This window comes from Acomys russatus, chromosome 21 (genome assembly GCF_903995435.1).
Source record: "Acomys russatus chromosome 21, mAcoRus1.1, whole genome shotgun sequence".
Classification (NCBI taxonomy): Eukaryota; Metazoa; Chordata; class Mammalia; order Rodentia; family Muridae; genus Acomys; species Acomys russatus.
Genome location: NC_067157.1, coordinates 23,613,938 through 23,632,714, shown reverse-complemented (window position 1 = coordinate 23,632,714; position 18,777 = coordinate 23,613,938). Strand labels below are relative to the sequence as shown.

Below are 18,777 nucleotides of genomic sequence, written 5' to 3'. Positions count from 1 at the left end.
TTTGGATAAATGTGCGATACATTATCATATTGGATGGGGCTCTGGCTGGAATAAAGCTGGGGGGAAAAAAGGCAGGCCCGTTAGGCATTTGTGCTCTCTCTGCCTTGAGAAAGCCTTGTAGCACAATGGATTCTCAACTCTAAAACCCTGATCCTACATAACACCTTCCCCTCCTTAGGTTGTGTAGGTCATGTATTTTATGACAGCCACAACAAAAATGTGGATACGGAACATTTTAAAACATCAACTGAAAAATTGCCTAAATGTTGAGTCAGACCAGGTGGATCTTGGATTTCTTCAGGTTTTTTTTTTTTTTTTTTTTTTTTTTTTTTCGGTTAGGAAGGAAATGTCCCTCAAAGAAGGTATAGACACATGCCATCAGCTTGCCAAGAAAACATAAAGCTTAACTATATGATGTGATGATGTGTTAAAGAGCACCATATGCATTTGTCTTGTTTTGAATCCACCCACAATTGGTTTTTTAGCACTTAGAGATGGGGCCAGCCAACAGCAGAGAGGGTAGCAATAGGGAAGTTGGTACAAGAAAGATTTCAATAGCAGTGAGGCTTACATATTAGGGTCTTGCTAAAGATAAATGCTGGTGGTGGCTGGCCCATTTTTCAGGTGAGTCTCCAAGTGTAGCTAACGTAACATGGGCATCTGACAGGCTGAGAAATGATTCATACCTTTAAACATGGTAGCTGCTCTTTGTTGATCTCATTCTAAGAAAAAAATAAGAGTAAGTAAGCCTTTGAGAGCTCCAGTTTGTGTTCTCTTTAAGCTCTGTTTGCATCGGTTCTTTTAAAAAATATTTTAATTATGTGTGTGCAGGAGAAGGCACTATGTACATTTGAATGCAGGTGCCCACAGTGAACCGAAGAGGATGTGAGATCACGTGGTGTTATAGGACATTATGAGGCACCTGTTGTGAGTGCTGGGGATGGAATTTGGGTCCTCTAGAAGAGCAGTGCATCTATTTCCTGTACAAAGCCTTGCCTGTTGATTACAAAATGCAGTAAAATACTTCCCTTCTAGCCCATCTCCTTTGTGTCAGCCACACACACACAGAAACATTTTCTACCTGGGAATCCCCATGTCCATACCCAGGCTGGGACTCAAACCAGTGTCTCCCTACTGAGCCATCATCAGTGAAGCTTCTTGTCGTTGATGAGACCTAACACGGAGCCCCACAACTGGACAATGAGCAGAGAGGGAGAGAGATTGGTACATTCAGTCCTACACGGGAGGTCTTCATCAAACTGCTCCACTGAGGGACCAGGAAAGAGGAGGCAGAAAGATTCTAAGAGCCAGAGGTGATGTGGATGGCTCCAAAGGAATAGCATTCTTCAGACACAACAAGATTGATGAATACATGAAGTCACAGTGGCTGTGGATACATGTTCAGGACATGCACAGATTCAAGGCAGATGTGTCTCAGCGCTGAAAAGGAGAAATGAACAACAGCCCCCATCCCTGACCTAGAAGCTGTCTGCAATTGATGCCTGCTTACAAACAAAACAAAACAAAACCAAACCAAACCAAACCAAACCACTCAGTGGTTTCCTTTGGAGTATCATTTGGGTATATTAACCCCATTTCAGAAGAGTTTATAGCAGATGTCCAGGACAAAATAAACTCAATGGCATTTCTGTAGACTTTTTGCTTCAAATTGTTGTTTGGGCATTTTATGCCTTATTTGTCATTTGCATGTATATTTTGTTTTCTATTTTTAATGTATGTTTTATTTCTTTATATTTTTAGTGTGTGTTTTCTTCTTCTTGCTTGTTCATTTGTTTGTTTTCTAAAGGTCAATAAGAAAGTGGAAAGAATCTGAGGAAAGTTGGGGAAGAGGAAAAAACTTGATCAGAATTATTGTGTGAAAACATTTCAACAAAAATTGTCCAAAATTAGGATAAGAAAGAAATTTTTATAGTGAATAAAATTTAAAAAATAAACTAAACAAACAAAGTGCAGCAAAAGAAATGAAGTGCTAGCAGCAGCAGGATGTGCAATCCAACTGCTTATTGTAGTGTTGCCTCTGGAAAAGTATAGACAGGATTCAGAGAGCTTTCCCCTTAGCTTACTGTGGTTTTAGGAGTTGAGGTTCTTGTCTTCTGCCTTTGTTTGCAGAGTGAACACTGTCATCTCCCAGGTACAGAAACAAACCTCAGTGGGCTTAGGATTCCCAAAAGTTCCCTTCCTTTAGAAGTTACCTAAACATTGACTGTGCCAGATTCTTTAGCCGTACTCAGATCCTGGTATTAAAAAATATCCATCTACTTGCAATTAATGCAGGTACATCTTATTTCAGAGAAGACAAGCCTTATCATGGCCAGCAAACTTCAAAATCTGTTATTTGAGTAACACTTGGAGTTGTGTTTATTTTGAAAGAAAAAAAGAAAGCATCATTTTTCAATTGCTGACAAAACAAGGATGGGAAAAGCCACATTTCAGCTATCACTGGTGCTGCAAAAAGCATTTATCCTGGAGAAGAAGAAGCTGTGTGGGAAGGTACTGAAAGAAACGATAGAACAAAAGCTGGTGCCGCTGACATTCCACGGTGGGTTTCTATTGGCCAGAACAATTGCTCATCATTCAAAGCTCAAAGAAACCTAACGTGCAAGCCTCATTCTCAGCCCCACTTTAGTAAATGAGCATTACTGAATGCGAGAGCTTTTGCGAAGCATCTGACAGCTGAATTTCAATCAGAATTGGTGATGATTATACACACACCATTCTTATCTTGCAAACCTCATGGGGGTAACGAAAAGGTAGCTGGCCACAAGCAATGGTTCAGAGGATGCTTTCAAAGCATCCTTCCATGGGGGTGTACCAATTGATTACCCAATATCAAAGAGTCAGCCTTGAAAACACACAAAGAATGAGCAGGGTGTTATGAATTTAGGAACACACACGTGGCTGTATGTGACAATAATTTTTAAAAGGCCATAAATTTGAAAGTGAGCAAGGAGGGATGCACGGGAAGGTTTGGAGCGAGGAAAGGGAAGGAGACAGTGATGTAATTATATTACAATCTCAGAAAAATTCAAAACGTGTTTTAAAAATAAAACAATGTTCCCTTGCTAGAAGCCACATCCTTACTTCCTGCCCTGGCAACATTCTTCTATCAAAATTCATTCCTGTTTGTTCTGTAGACATTTTATTCACTGTAGGTTTCCATATTGACTTGGAAATGGTTTTCCCTAGGAGGGCAATAAATTGAAACTTTTAGCTTATGTTTCTAAGCTTAAGAGCAGGTTGATCATAATATCTGTGCTAACACAGATATTCACTAAAACTAATCCTTCCCAAAAGGCAGAGTGGGCTGCACATGATGTCCGTTGCAAGAAAACTAGGCCTTAACAAGGAAATCTGGAGGGAAAAATATGAAGCTTCCAAGAGCAAACACTGTTCACCTTCAGCCTTTATGACAGCCAACATAAGTCTTACAGGCCCTGATTTGACAATCTCTTTCTATGTAAAGATAAGAGATGCTTGGGTGTGTACATAGGAAAGCTTCCTTTTGACCTTGATTTTGGAATAAGCTTTGAACCTCTGTCCTTGTCAACAAAGAAGAAATTATACTAAATGGTATATATGGTCTGTTCTACAATTTTGACTCTTGAAAGTAACATTTCAGTGGGACTAACTAATAGAGCTTCTTCTACAGTGCTATCTAGCTTGGTATTTTAGCTTTTAAAGTTAGAGTGCATTTAAAATATCCCTTTTTGTTTGTATGCTTTATTTCTCATTTTGCTTTGTTACCAAGACTAATAAAGGTAGCTATCTTAGTCTATTCATAAGGAAAGAAACAGTAACTGTAAAATTTACTACAGTTCTATCTCTGCACAGTTGAGAAACTTGTTTTATTAAAATTCAATATATCTTTCTTTGAAAGTGTTAACTAAAAACAAGAAAAATAAATATTTAAAACCATTGGCTGCCTTTTAATTTCTTTGTCTACTTGCATGGGTGGTTTTTTGTTTGTTTGTTTGTTTGTTTGTTTGTTTTTTAGGTATGTATGCATTTCCTATTTCAGGGCAAGCCTCTTGACAGTAAAGTACTATTTAGAAGCAAAACTCAAAAACTTTGGTATGAAACTTGGCATCAATGGCAGTGCATAGTGGTGGACCTTAAATATAGATGCAAAAGTCACTTTGAGATGAGCAGTTTGTAATTTGAGTGCTTTCCCTTGAAGGGTCTTGAGCAATTTTGTATGGTTATAAGAATAGCGTGACCTGGTGGCACTCAGAGGAAGGACAGCAGGTTGCCAAGAAGAGACTTGATACCCTATGAGAATATACAGGGGGAGGTAATCCCCCTCAGTCACAGTCATAGGGGAGGGGAGTAATGGGAAAATGGGGGGGGGAGGGAGGAATGGGAGGATACAAGGGATGGGATAAACATTGAGATGTAACACGAATAAATTAATAAAAAGAAAAAAATTAAAAAAAAAGAATAGTGTGTTGTTTTCTTTTAATACGAGATGTAAGTTCTATTCTCTGGCTTATGCTGATTTTTGGTGGACTGATGTTTAATATACTCTGGTCAAGACTATCTACTGGAACAGCATTTGCTTCTGGAAGCAGCACTGCTTAGGTGGTCCCTAGTGCATCTTAAAGGAGAACCATCTTAAAGGGGACGCTACCTTTCATTTATCCTTTAAAGTCCCAACTCAGACTGTCACCAAGTTTTGTGTTTTATTTACTTGTCACTAAGTTAATATGGAAACATCTTCAATATAGAGGAAGGAACAATCCTTATTATCTAATAGAAAATAAACTAAATGAAAGAGTAGTTACATGTTTTTGGTGGCTCAACAAAATAAAGAAGCAATGACATCTTGTGCTGATAGGTACAGAGGAGGCCACTAGCTTTTCTACTGTTTAAAACACATTTAAACACTAAGGTTCAGCTTCTACTAGTTTGAATTTCTTAACTTTGTTTTTTTGGAAAAATATCAAATATTCACTACTCCTGTTTTCTTTCACAATAACCCTGCCTACTTTCTGTCAAATATTAACAGCAAGAACAATGACACTAATACTACTTAAGAAATGAATACTTTCAACTTATCAGCATTATTTATTCTCACACATGGAATCAAATGAATTAAGAGACATGACGTTATTAAGAGGTAGAATACCAAGCCTTGGGTGCTCTTTACCCCTTGAAGGCAGACAATTACTCAACAACATATGAAATAATCTCCTTTGTTAGGAATCCAGAAACCAGCTGAGAGACCCTCGTGCTACATTTGAATGGAAAGCTAGCTACATCAAAACACTAGAAAAACTCATGGTCTTCACTCCTCATGGTCTATTCTGAAGGTCACCGAGTAAGTAATGTGATTGGGAATAAGCTCCTAGCTCTTGGATTCTTTGAAGGAAAGAAAGAAAAGAATGAAATTTAGTTACATTCATTCAGATATTTGGGTGGACTCCTTAAGGGAGCAGCTTCTGTTTTGTCTGTCATCTCTTTATTGACAGACTCAGAAGGAAGCTGATGTCCCACTGAAAACACAAACAATATCTTGGAACATTATATCCACACACGAAACAGTCCTTTCTCTGGCCCATGAGAGAATGAGAGGACAAAACACCTAGAACTCCCAGCTTTTCCATGGGGAAGAAAAGAATTTGAGTTTGTATACTGATCAAGATGGAGTGTGGGTGATTCTGATGGGCTCCTCTTGTGCCTGTTTTGGGAGCAGGCACACTGTAGGGACTGCTGATAATAAAAGAGAGATGGGCAGTTTGTGGCAACATCAGAGAACCTGTAATGTAATAGACACACATCAAGGGAACAGGAGAATATGGGTTCTTAATAGAGCAACTGCCAAGTTCCCATCGATTGCAAGTAGGGAAGCAGAATGGCAGTGAAGACACACACACAGAAATGGGTTAGGGAGATTTTCTAATGTCCATGCAGACTATTTGGCACAGATCCTTCCCTGTACAGCTGCCAGGCTCATCGTGTTTGGGAAAGGCTTCTATGTTTTCAAATGCATCGGAGGAAGGTACAGAGTATACAAAGAAACAGGAAGTCATTGCACATGAACAAAGTACATGAATAGAAACTGAACTTAAAGTCATGAAGGTATATAAAGGATCTGATGAATAATTCAAAATAAGCATCATAAATAAGTTCAAGAAGTTATATATGAGCCAAATGAGATTATTTACAATGTGATGAAAATATAAAAAAGGAACCAAATAAAAACAGGAATCGGAGAATTTGACAGTTGAGTTGACAAAGTCACTAAAAGGCTTCAGTAGAAAACCTGACTTTGTCATCACAATCACAAACTAGAAGAGAAATTATTTGAAATCATACAGAGAAGGGAGAAAAACAAAATACTGAAGAGTGTCAAAGACAGTAAAGGGACGTAAGAGAGTTTCAAAGATTACTTCGTACGCTGCAGGGTCTCACAAAAGGATACTCTTCCCATCTGCTGCTTTTATTGGGCAGAGAAACATTCTGATGAATGGTCCTCTTTTCTTCTCGTCCTTCTTGTAAAAATTCAACCAAATAGAGGTAAAAACACTGTCCAGGTTTAAACACTGTAAGGCATGAATATAATTGATTGACAAGATTCTGGAGCAGAAATAATTTAGCAAACTAATGGCTGAGAGCTGATGCTAGAAAATTCTTCATAATGCCCTCATAAGGTGAAGGAGACAGATGTTGGTCTCACATTGCACACTGCTGCAGACAACCTTGGCAGAGAATGAGGTCATACCTGATATTCCTAAGACTCATCACTACAATGATGAAAGTGCAGAGAACGGAAGGAAGATCCCTTCCTGGTTTTCAGGCCTTAATATCCTCCATTAGCGGAGGCATGCTCCACTGCAGACTCGGGCTTCTTTGATCTAAGTTCTCAGAGCTTTAAAATAGTGTCCATAAGTACTGAAAGGGGCTGCTAATGAGGCACATAGAGATGGCCAGTGTAGTTTTCCTAAATATAAGAAGAATCTAGCCCCGGGTATACACATTGTGAATGGCATTCTACCATAATTGATAAATAAATATTCACAACAGTTCTCTATGTTTTTAAACAACAGTGTCCATTGTCAAGGTAACAAAATATTGTGCAGTATTTGGTGGCCAGTTTAATGTTAAAATCATTTGTCATTCTCTGGGTTTAAATAATCTTAATTTGTAACCACCTGGGTTTCCCACAGATTCATTATACTTTAATTATATATGTTTCAGTTCACATAGAAAAGCTCAAAATGCAATGAAACTTTGTGGTTTTTTTTTTTTTTTTTTTTTTTTTGCTAAAATAAACAATCATTAAGAGAACAAGGATTTTTTTCTCTCAACAGCACCATGGTGGTCAGAAAGGACAAATGCCTGAAGAAAGCGTATGAAAGGGTGACAGGAGAAAGAGTTTGATCTATTCTCTGAGAAAGATTGGTATGCTCTGAAATCTCTGTGTATGTTAAAAACAGAAAACAATGGAAAAACACTAGTTGTAAGAATCAAGGGGACCAAAATTGCATCTGATGGCCTCAAGGGTTGTGTGTTTGAAGTGAGCTTTGCTGATCTACAAAATGATAAAGTTACATTAGGAAATTTAAGCTAATTACTGAGGATGCTAAGGGCAAATCTTTCTGACTAATTTCTATGGCACGGATCTTACCTGAGACAAAATGTGGCTATTGTAAAAAAGTAACAGACTATGATTAAAGCTCATGTTGGTGTCAAGACAACAGTGGTTATTTTCTCCACCTATTCTGTGTTGTTTTCACATTTTAAAAATGCAATGATCAGACACCCGAGATGATCTCTGTACATCACGAACAGGTCTGCCAGAAGAAGACAATGAAAAGTATGACCCCAAAAGTGCAGACAAGTGACTTGAAGAAAGTGGCGAACAAGTCGATTCCTGATCACAATGGAAAAGATATAGAAAAGGCTTGCCAGTCCATTTACATTCTTCAAGATGTCTCTGTTAGAAAAAAAAAAATGCTGAAAAACCCAAGTTTGAATTGGGAAAACTCGTAGAGCTCCACGGTGAAGATGGTCGGTCTGGAAAGTCTACTGGTGCCAAGACAGGTGCTAAAGTTCAATAAGCTGGTGAATATAAACTATCTGTATAAAAATTTGTTTAAAATAGTGGAAAAATAAAAAGTCTTGTCTGTGACAGTGATAGGGAGAGACACAGAGAGAAAGAGAGACAGAGAGAGAGAGAGACAGAGAAACAAAGACAGAGACAGAGACAAGTGATGAGGAGATTTTGCTATTAAACTGAGAAAAAACATATCCTCCATGCCAGTCTCAAGATTCTCAGCATCAGGCAGTAGAGTTACTGCAGGATTTTAACAGGAGAAGCTTCACAGATTTTCTGCCTGTGAAGAAATGGGTTAGTGTAAAAACAGATTGTCAATTAAGCATGAGTTTAAAGTTTAGCCTTCAGAAGATCCTGAACTTATGTCTCACATTTCGAGAAACGGATCCTGAGGAAGAACAGAAATAGACGAAGGCTGAAGGTAAGAAGAAAAACTTACATAAGGCAACTGTATGAGTTTCTCTCCCATGTCATTGGCTCACGTAAATGCCAGACATCATTTTATATACAGCCTAGATATAGCAGACGTTGGCATTTAAGTATAGATTGCTATGAGAGAAAATTGCCCTTGAATGAGAAAGGAAGTTTACTGGTGAGAAAAATGATTTCCCTCAGTTAACAGTTAAAAGCCCAATAATAGAAATGTTTTCAAGCAGAGGTTGTAGGGTGGGAAAAGAGAGGAGCTATAATGATACCTCAGTTCCCATCTGAAAAGAAAAAAAAAAAACCAGCATCAGCTTAAATTGCAATGTGTGGGTTGTGTACACAGAGCCCTCTCCTCCTGCTAGCCTCAAACCTCAGGCTTCATGTTAAATGGGACAAATCACATCGTTCGTAGTTCTGCTCTGCTTGGTACAGCTGCTGGCTGCAGGTGGTGCCCTAAAAATATATTGTTTGTTTATTTTGTGTTGTAGCAGCCTCCAGAATGGTACCAAAAAGTGCAACTGCTCCCTTCCCTTTGTGGCAGTGAACCGCGTGATGAAAGACTAAGACCTTTGCCAAAAACCCAGCACGAAAGGGCCCAAATAAGAGGCCCAGGTAGCACTTGAGGCTCCTGCTTCTGTTAAGCTCTATTTTTTCATAGGACTCATGAAGCAAAGCTGACAAATAGACTATCTGTCATCAGAGCCTCTTGACTGGGTCTCAGTGAAGCAAAGCCAAGCTACAAACTGCCTTTGTTGCGGGAATAATTGAGCAGCTTTGGAGATTAACATCTGTAAGCACATGGGGCAGAAAAGAAAAAAAAAATCAATAACACATCACAGAGCAAAATAAAAGCAGAGACTAATCCAGGTAAATGTTCACGTAGATTATTGAAATGGAGTTTTTAATGATTTTTACTTTATAACTTGCATGATCAAATAGTTTCACCAGTCATACTGGCAAAGCACTCAGGGGGTAATTCTGTTTACCTCACAGTTGTTGAACACAGCACAATAATTTATATGTAAAACCATCTTACACACTACATTCAAAATAATGATACATAAGATTTACATCATCCAACAATACTCCTCTAGTCATTTTTCATCAGTTGAGTCTCAAAATAATAAGCCTCTGCAAGGCAAAGACTTATATGAGCTAACTGGTACAAAGGCAAGATTGACGATAGTAATTTCATGCCGAGCAACTTTTGGCAAGGCAGTTTCTGATATTGAAAAAAAAAAAAAAAAGAATTAATAGGATTCTGATAAAAATAGACTTTCAAATTTATAGGCTAATTAGGGACAATGTAAACAAAGAATGTTTTTATTTCAAAAAAAATCCATTGTCTTCTGGCAGCTAAGTCACTAAAGACTTTCTAAAATTTAGTGACAGATGTATTTAGATAATTAATATGAGAGGAAACATGTTACCTAAAGAGTGGACCTCTAACCAGGTCCCATGTAATGTCAATTCTTGTGAGGAGAAGTGTGAGTATTGGTCACACATGTATCCTATATGTGCATGAGACATATATGGTACATCCAATACGATCATGATTCCAAACTTCAGAAATAGGGACAATGCTGTTCATCCTGACAGTAAATCGGAAAGGAATGAAGGCTTAAGACAGGAGAGGTAAAACAGGAGTCCCAAAGTCAGTCATGAAAGGCAGGGAGGCAGAAACAGATAAATGGAAGGACACAAAGGAAATAGAAAGTGTTGACAAAATAAATCCAAGGCCGATCCAAAGGAGGGACATGGAAAGTGGAAACAAAAACCCAAAAGGAAAAGTTGGAGTGGTTAAAGATGAAGAACTTAAAAAGCACAGTGACTAGAAAGCCAAAGAGAGTTAGGAGAGTGATGTCAGTTTGAGGCAGTAAGGGCCAATTGCTGACTGCAAACTGTATGAAGCTGATTGGAACTTCAGGTGCACCCTCAGGTGCTTCTGTTATTATCCTCTTCATCCCGCACCAAAGCCGTACAGCGCCCTCTTCCTCATGTTTTGATCTTAGGTCAACAACCACCCAGCTGAGCGGGCCTTGGTACTGATTCATCATACTGCCTCATACTTTGTAGAGCAGGGGTCATATTTGCTATGCTGCAGACGCTATATGTACCCATAGAATGCACATACACACTATACACATGTGCTCCTCACAAGAACTGATGTTGCAGGAGTCTGGTGAAAAGATTGACCCATCCCTATTGCTCTAGCAAGACAAATCAGCACTCTCATGTGAGATTGTTCAGAGACTGAATGGATGTGAAGCTGGTTCTAGCTCTAAGCAGGGGAAGAGGATGTATTGTTTCTTTTTTTTTAAATTTAATTTATTTATTTTAACTTATTTTATTATTTTTTTATTTAATCAATTTATTCAGAATACAATTAAATTGTTATCCCATCACTTGTATCCTCCTGTTCCTGCATCCCTCCTGCTTTCACCCTATTCCCCTCCCCTAGGTCTATGACCGAGGGGGACCTCCTCCCCCACTATATGGTCATAGGCTATCAAGTCTCATCTTGCTAGCCTGCCTATTCTTTCTCCAAGTGCCACCGACCTCCCCATCAAGGGGAAGTGGCCAAATATGGGGCACCAGAGTTCATGTCCGAGTCAGTTCTTGCTGTTCACACAACTGGGGAATGTCCTGTCCATTGGCTAGATCTGAGTAGGGGTTCGATATTTACTGCTTGTAATGTCCTTGGATGGTGCAGTAGTTTGATCAGACCCCCCCGACCCAGATCTACCCATTATGATGTTCTTCTTGTAGGTTTCTAGGACCCTCTGGATCCTTCTATTTCCCCATTCTCCCACATTTCTGTCACCTAGAGTCCCAATAGGAGGATGTATGGTTTCAACTCAAGTCTTTAGGTCTAATCTACTCGACTTTAATCCACTGTTCAAAAGTGGCAGCTTTGATAAACTGAAATTTGCAGGCCTTGGCATTCACTATGACTTTTTAAGTGTATGTTTGCTTTTATGTTGAGATCAGGTCTGGCTATGTGGCTGTAGCCATAAAGTATCTCTTAAGCCTATAGCATTCCTCTTGTTTAGGACTGGCACTGCAGGTGTATGCACCCACACTGAGATTCCTGTAATTTTTTTCCCCAATAATCAATTTTAGACTTAATTTGATGCCTATCTGACTTAGGCTCTTTCCCAGGATCATAAGTGCAATGAGAGTTCTCCCTTAAATGCCAGGCCCAATACTTGATGCGTCCATCACCTTTCTCCATGAACAGGTCCTAACTCTTTGACTCCATGTGAAGGAAACATGTGCAGTGTTAATAAATGAAGTTAAGTGTCCTCTGCATAGAGATTAGTGATATCCAACAGAAGAATAATAAAATTTCAAGAAATGTAAAGTGACTGACTATTTGGTTTAAACAGACAATGTTCACTCTAAATCTAGATAAACTGAAGCTTCTTGGAGGTGGGTGTTAGAAGATAGTAAGGCTGACACATTCTTCAACACACTACCTTATCATTGGGACCTCGCAACAGCATGACATACTGTCCTCACATATACCCATAACACATCTTGGTGTGGGTCTTCCAACTCTTTTACAGATTAGTTATCACACTAACTATGGTATATTTAGACCAGAAGTTTGTACCACTGAACTGTGGGTACTATATACATGCCATTTTTATTCAGATCCCATACTCATAATTAAAGGCCAATGAAGGAGAGGCCAATCCTATATTTTAATATAGTTTTGGTCATTATTTTCTGATAACCTTTTCTATAATATTGTATTTATAAACAACACCAACATGCTTGTGAAATAAGTATGCTCCCCAAAAGGAACACAGATCAGTGAATCACTGACGTTGAGTGCTTCTCTACCTCAGTGTACAATTCCAATTAAAGCTGGTTTTCAAAATACCATGGGTTGCATAACAGCGATAAACGAATCCAGAATGACATTTGACTAATAGGACAACATGAAGTCATAGTATGTAAATAGAAGAACCTCCTCCCCTATTCTTCTGTGGTGAAGAAACTGATGAAGTTACAGGAAAAGAGGTAGAAGAGTGACAGTGAATGAGACTAGTGGCTTATATGTGTTGCTGATGAACTAACCACGCTGAAGAGATGTAATTGTTGAGACTCGATGAAAGAGAACAGAGAGGTCCATACATTTCAGGATGTAAGAGGATATAAATGACTGAAAATATGCACAGAGCAGCGATTCTCTGGAATTCCTGTTACTGCAAGAGGCAACTAAAGTCCTGAGTGAATGTGTATTGTTTGATATAAGCACAGTCATGCCATATATCCCAGAGCCTTAGACCCATGGGAAAAGGTGACGCCTTGGGCTGGTTACTGTGTGCATGCTGATAATGTGTGCAGAAAATGTAACTGCAGTTTTCTCCTCACAGTTGTTTACACCCTAAAGACTGCTTCCTACAGAGAACAAACTGCCTCTTTTTCAACTGTATATGATACTCTCATCCCCTTGTTCATCTGTATGCAGTAACCTACCTCCATGTTCAACTCTATACAATAATCAACATATTGAGTTTGGGGGGTGGCAGTGGCTTCACCATCAGAGAGCTCAGACTACCAAATCCCTGATTTTCTGTGCATGTGTCCATACTTCTTTTCTTTCTTCATTTCCTCACCACCCCATTTGGGTCAGTCCCTAAAACCTTACATAGCTTGCAAAAACAGGCCTCAGGAACCTAACATGCAATAGGTACTAACTCAGATACTCACGCGACAGTTGTATCTCTGGATAGAATCGAGTCATTGTATAATAAGACAAGACTGAGTTATAAACTTATTTGTGTCTAAAATTGTGAGCTTGACTTGGGCTCATTGTATGAAATAAATTTAACACAATTGGTGAGAGTAGAGACCAATATTAAGGGAGAAAAGCAGAGCTAGGAAACCTGCAGCCATAATGGCGTGAGGAGAAGAATAGGGAGAGAATGGCCAAGTCTGGGAATCATGTATTTTGCTGAACAGAAGTCTGTGTGGGCTGACAACAGTTGAAGTCCTATTTATAAGACTGATAAAAGGGAAAGATACAGACAGAATATCACAGATGGCCCCTTTCTACTGTGTAAACACTATTTAGCTTTAGTGCATGTGCCCATATTTTTATTCTTTTCCTCTCAAGTGTACCATGCCAAACAATAAATTATCTTTCATATTATGGCTGTCAGTATAAATCATGTTTGCATCATTCCTTTGAGAATTTGTTGCTCTTACTTATAAACAGAAACACTTCATACTATGTTTCTCTACCACTGTATTTAGATGATCTGACGAAGAGGAAAATGCAATGAAATACTTATGCCTAAGAATTCTGCATCATATTAATTGATAAGGCCTAGAATGATACTCTAGATAATATAGTACATTACAAATGAAGATGGTAATCTGCTATTCCAGGCCAACAACTTGTAATCATTTCCACAAAATATATGTTTTGGTAGACATTAACATGATTGCTTATTTAAGAGACACTTGTGAGCCAAGACAACAAATTTAGGTCTGAAATGGTTTTTGGTTGCAAAGTTAAGCATAAGAAATATGCTGTGAATTTAGTTCATTGCACAAAAAGCTGTATACAATCTCTACCTAAACCCCATGCTATTAAACAAGCACAGTTCCTTGTGATTTGTTGCACTCTGTCATCATTACCGCCATCTTAAGCATATTTATATATTTTTATTCTTGTTCCAAACATGTGATGAATAAGGTGATGAACTTAGAGGGCAAGTCAATTCTTCAAATACTCTACGCAGAAAGAGCTATTGTACATGGGAGATAATTGTTGATAACGGACGAGGTGGACTACTGAGGTTGGAGACTGAGTGGTATTCTACTGGTTTTATGAATCAGAGTTCTAGCTGGAGAAATGTAGACCTAGCAACGTTTTGCTTTGTTTTTGCATATCACTTTTAGTTAACCTGGGAAGTTTATAGTACCCTTGAGGAGCTGTGAAAGGAACTGAGCTAAGGAGAAAATAAAGGATGCTGCCTTTATTCACTCTCAGGGCAATTCCTTTAACGTTTAGCTCATAATTACAAAGTCTTTTACTATACAGTTGGCAGTAAGAGTTACGGATGGGTACTGCCAGGTAGTGAATAGTCTACCTTCTATTTCTCAGTTTGCAAGTAGGGAAAACAAGAGAAAGTTAATGACAAACAACCCCTCCCTGCGCTGAGTTTGCCTTCTGAGGCTATTTGAGTTCTTGCATTCTGCTTTCCCGAGTGTTTACAGATGTATTAACACATTTCCAAGGACACAGCAGCAGTAACGAAAATGAACGGAAGGACCTGATAAGGCGTCAACACTCATTCCAACCAGTAGGATTTGTTGCTATTTCGGGACAGTGCACTTGGGGTACTAAAAGTAGTTTGTAGAGCTTTTGTTACTTTCTCTGTTTGGAACACTGGATTGTTGCAGGAAATGTCTTCCAGCTCCATTTCTCTTCTCTCTTCCCTATGACACGGGGGAACTACCTGTTTACACTCATATATATATTTTTTTAATCTCCCTTCCCATGTGCTTTGAATATTTGCATGAACTGGAGTGACGCTGCCAAAACCAAATCTCGTGCTTACTGAGTTACTGGCCTTCACATGGTCTCTCAAGCTGCATTCCCAGGAGAACCAGAGCTAGAGTTGTATACCTAACAGAATCCAGCATTGCAGATAAGTATTAAAAAACTGATCCTACCACCTCTGGACACTGTCAACGGCTGAGTCCTTAAGCTTCAGGCAGAGCCAAGAGAATCCTCTGGATGGCGTGGTGGGGTGGTGGGGGTGGAAAGAATACAATGACTTGGAGGGGACAGGAGCTCCACAAGGAGACCAACAGAGCCAACAAATCTAGGCCCAGGGAGGCTAGTGGAGACTGAAGCACCAAACAAGTACCTAAGCCCTCCACTCAGATGTAGCTGATAAGCAGCTTGGTCTCCTTGTGGGTTCCCTATGAAGGGGCACAGGTGCTGTCCCTGCCATGGACTCTGTTGCCTACACTTTGATCACTTCCCCCTGGTGGTGTGCCTTACCGTGTCACAGCGGAAGAGGATGCAGGCAGTCCTGATGAGACTTCGTAGTCTCAGGTCAGTTGGTAGATGAGAAGAGCTCCCCCTCTCTGAGGAATAGGGGAGGGGAATTAGGGGGAGAAGGAGGAAGAGGAGGGAGGTGTAGAGGGAGAGGAAGGAGGGAGGGAGGGAGGGAGGGAGGGAATGAGGGATCGGGGAAGAAATGAAGGAGGGGTCTACAGGTTGGGATGTAAAGTGAACAAAAATTTAAAAATAAATTAAACAACAACCACCACCACCACTACCACCTGTGTTCCATCTAACAACTGAACCCCACATTCCAGCCCGACATTCTGGGGTTATGAGGAACTGAAACTAGCACTATAAGTCTTCTAACAGCTGAGCCCCATGATGTCATATTTCTAATACCTGAGCCCAGAACTGTGGGTATTGCTAAGGGAGTCTAGCACAGCGCTTACATCGAACAGCAAGGCACAGCACTACAGCTGCTGGCTTTCGCTGGAGCTGGGAGAAGGATGTTTCTCCTGCTGACCATGTCACCTTGTCAGGAGCCAGAAGTGTTGTTTCCAGAAGGAAACTATTTTTCTGATCCCTAACAGTGTGAAGAGTCAGTCCTTATGTCCAGATGCATGTGAGGTCACTTGTTACTGTTGAAACATGGTGCCCACAGTACAGATACACATGATTATTGGTAACAGTCTATTTCTGTCAGACCTGAAGGAAAATGTTTCAGAAGACCAAGAAAAAGTGGTGGAGCAGCCAGAGCTGCATGGCCATCCTTCTATTTGAGTACCAACTTCCCTGAGCAGAGCGGTGTGGCCATCTTGCTATTAGCGGATCTGAACAGGGCTGTGTGGACATATTGGCATTAGATAGACAACCCTCTTTCTTGACTAGAGCTGTGATGCCCTCTTGGCAGTGGGGAATTGACTTTCCTGACTGGACTTGATGTGTTTCTGAGACTCACAAGATGTGAAGAGAAAGAGAAGGCTCTGGTATCTCTGGGCAAAACTCTGAAAATGACAAACATCTAAGACTGTACTTAAAGTTTACATAAACAAACTTATAACAGGTCTTAGAAGTGTCTATCTTAGGCCAACCTTGGGAAATGCTTTAGAGAATTGCTCATTTATGGTCCCACATAGTCTAAAAAGTATCAAAAAATGTATGTGTGCTAGAGAATATTACTGGTTATTTATAACTATTGGTTGAGAAAGCAATCTTGTGGAAAATTAATTTAATTGATCAAATACACATTGATATATATATATATATATATATATATATATATATATTTCATTCTGACCCATTGATTTGTATGTTTGTCATTATGGCAGTATTACACAATTTTAATCACTATACTATTATAAAATACTTCGAAACATGAAGACTGACATGTGTTGTTTTGTTCTTTTAAAGATTATTTTTGATTATTCAGGGTAAATTATGGTTTCATATGACCTGTAGAGTTTTTTTAATTCTCATTTTTGTATTTTTCTTCTGTTTTTTTCTTTTTTCTAAACACTACTGTGGATTATTGAAGAGTATTATGTTTAATCTAAACACTTTCTTGGTAATATTATCTAATTTATCTGCCTGCGGAGCACCTAGTTATATTGGCACACTAAATACTAATATATATGAAGTGTTTCTATTCTGTTGCTATGCTAAGTGTATCTGAACTCTTAAAAGTTGTGATAAGGGTGCTGAACTGTAGCTCTCCCCACAGGGAAACTCAGTTGTTTTTTTTTTTATGGGACTGGCCACTGGGAGTTTGACCATGTTACACTGTGTATATGAGCAACACAAATTGGACTTTTTTTGGGGGGGTAGGTCACAAGGTTAGGGGGTGGACTTGGGAGGACTGGAAAGCACATGTGATTGGGAAACAAGAGGTGAAATTCCCAAATACTGAATAAAAATATGTCTGTGAAAAAAGAAGTTAAGGGTATCTTATGTAATTTAAATTCTCTGGTGATTTTAAAAAGTCATGTCGAGGATCAGTTTCCGGCATTCAGACATGCTGGACAAGTGTTCAAACACTGAGACACACTGCTCTGCACAGTAGTGTGATTGGAAATGTATAATCCTTTCTTTAAAAACGCACGGATAGAGTTCACCCACTTCAGCCAGCCTTCTCAGCCTACATTCATCCCCTGAGGCTGAGCAGCCATTCTTGTTGTAAACCCGGGATCTCCCTAATTCTTCCTCCATTTCTTTCCCCAGCCAGTCCTCACAATCCATCTCACTTCTTTTGTGACTCCCCACCTTCTGCAGACCTGCTCTCTCCCAGGGACCCATAGACATCATACTGGATGGGGGAACCCAGACAGAATATCTGTGCCTCCCTTTGCACTCCTATCCGCGTCTCTCTAGGATACCTCTTGTCCTTCTGCTACTTCACGTCTGACCCTTCCTTCTAGTCCATTCCCGTTCCTTTGGTACCTTCTGAAATCTGTGGCCAAACTTGAGGAACTCTTAATTCTGCCTCTGCCATACTCACCCTCTGGACTGACATGGGACTGTTTAAAGTCTGAACCTAGAGTTTTAACCAGAACTTTGGATCTGAGACCAGTCAAAATATGAATCATGAATCCTGGAGGGTCTCTAAGACTGAAAATCAGGCACCATTGTGCTGGTCCACAACTGCCCATATTGGGATCACAGCGATCAAAGAACTTAACACCCACCTACAAGAGACAAGAACAGATATTCACACCAAGGAATCACAAACCTCAAAACTCCAAATGGCCAGAACAGATTCCTAAAATATAAACATGAACAACAAAAACAATATGCCTTACCCAGAGCCCAGTACCTATACTGTTATTTTCTTCTAGAAAAACAGTTTAGATAAAACACTAGACAAGGACTTCAAAACAACAATTACGAATATGTTCAGGATCATTAAAGAGGGCACAAATATATAGCTCAGAAAAGACCATGAAAATATAAACAATCGAATCAAATAAAAACTACTCAGATTATGAAAATGAAGCTTAACAGGAAATAAAATCGTTAAAAGAAAAATCCAAACTTAAATAAAACTAAAAATAAAAGGCTCAGGAAAAAAAAAAAAAAAAAAAAAAAAAAAAAAAAAAAAAAAAAAAAACCTCAAAGGATATCTTCAAAACTGAATGAAATGGAAGAGAGAATTTCAGGATTTGAAGACAAGGTAGAAGAAATGGATAGCTCAGTCAAACAAAATGTCAAATCTAAAAAAAAGGCAGCTACAGAACATCCAGAA

General features: G+C 39.2%; 1 protein-coding gene and 1 pseudogene across 2 annotated transcripts in view; one reads left to right on the top strand and one right to left on the bottom strand.

Moving 5' to 3' along the window:
* The window catches only part of Nkain2 (sodium/potassium transporting ATPase interacting 2), a 1,044,320-nt gene that overhangs the window by 156,232 nt on the left and 869,311 nt on the right, over window positions 1-18,777 (bottom strand). The gene's annotated exons all lie outside the window — the stretch shown is intronic.
* Window positions 7,373-8,081, top strand: LOC127204902 (40S ribosomal protein S3a-like; annotated as a pseudogene).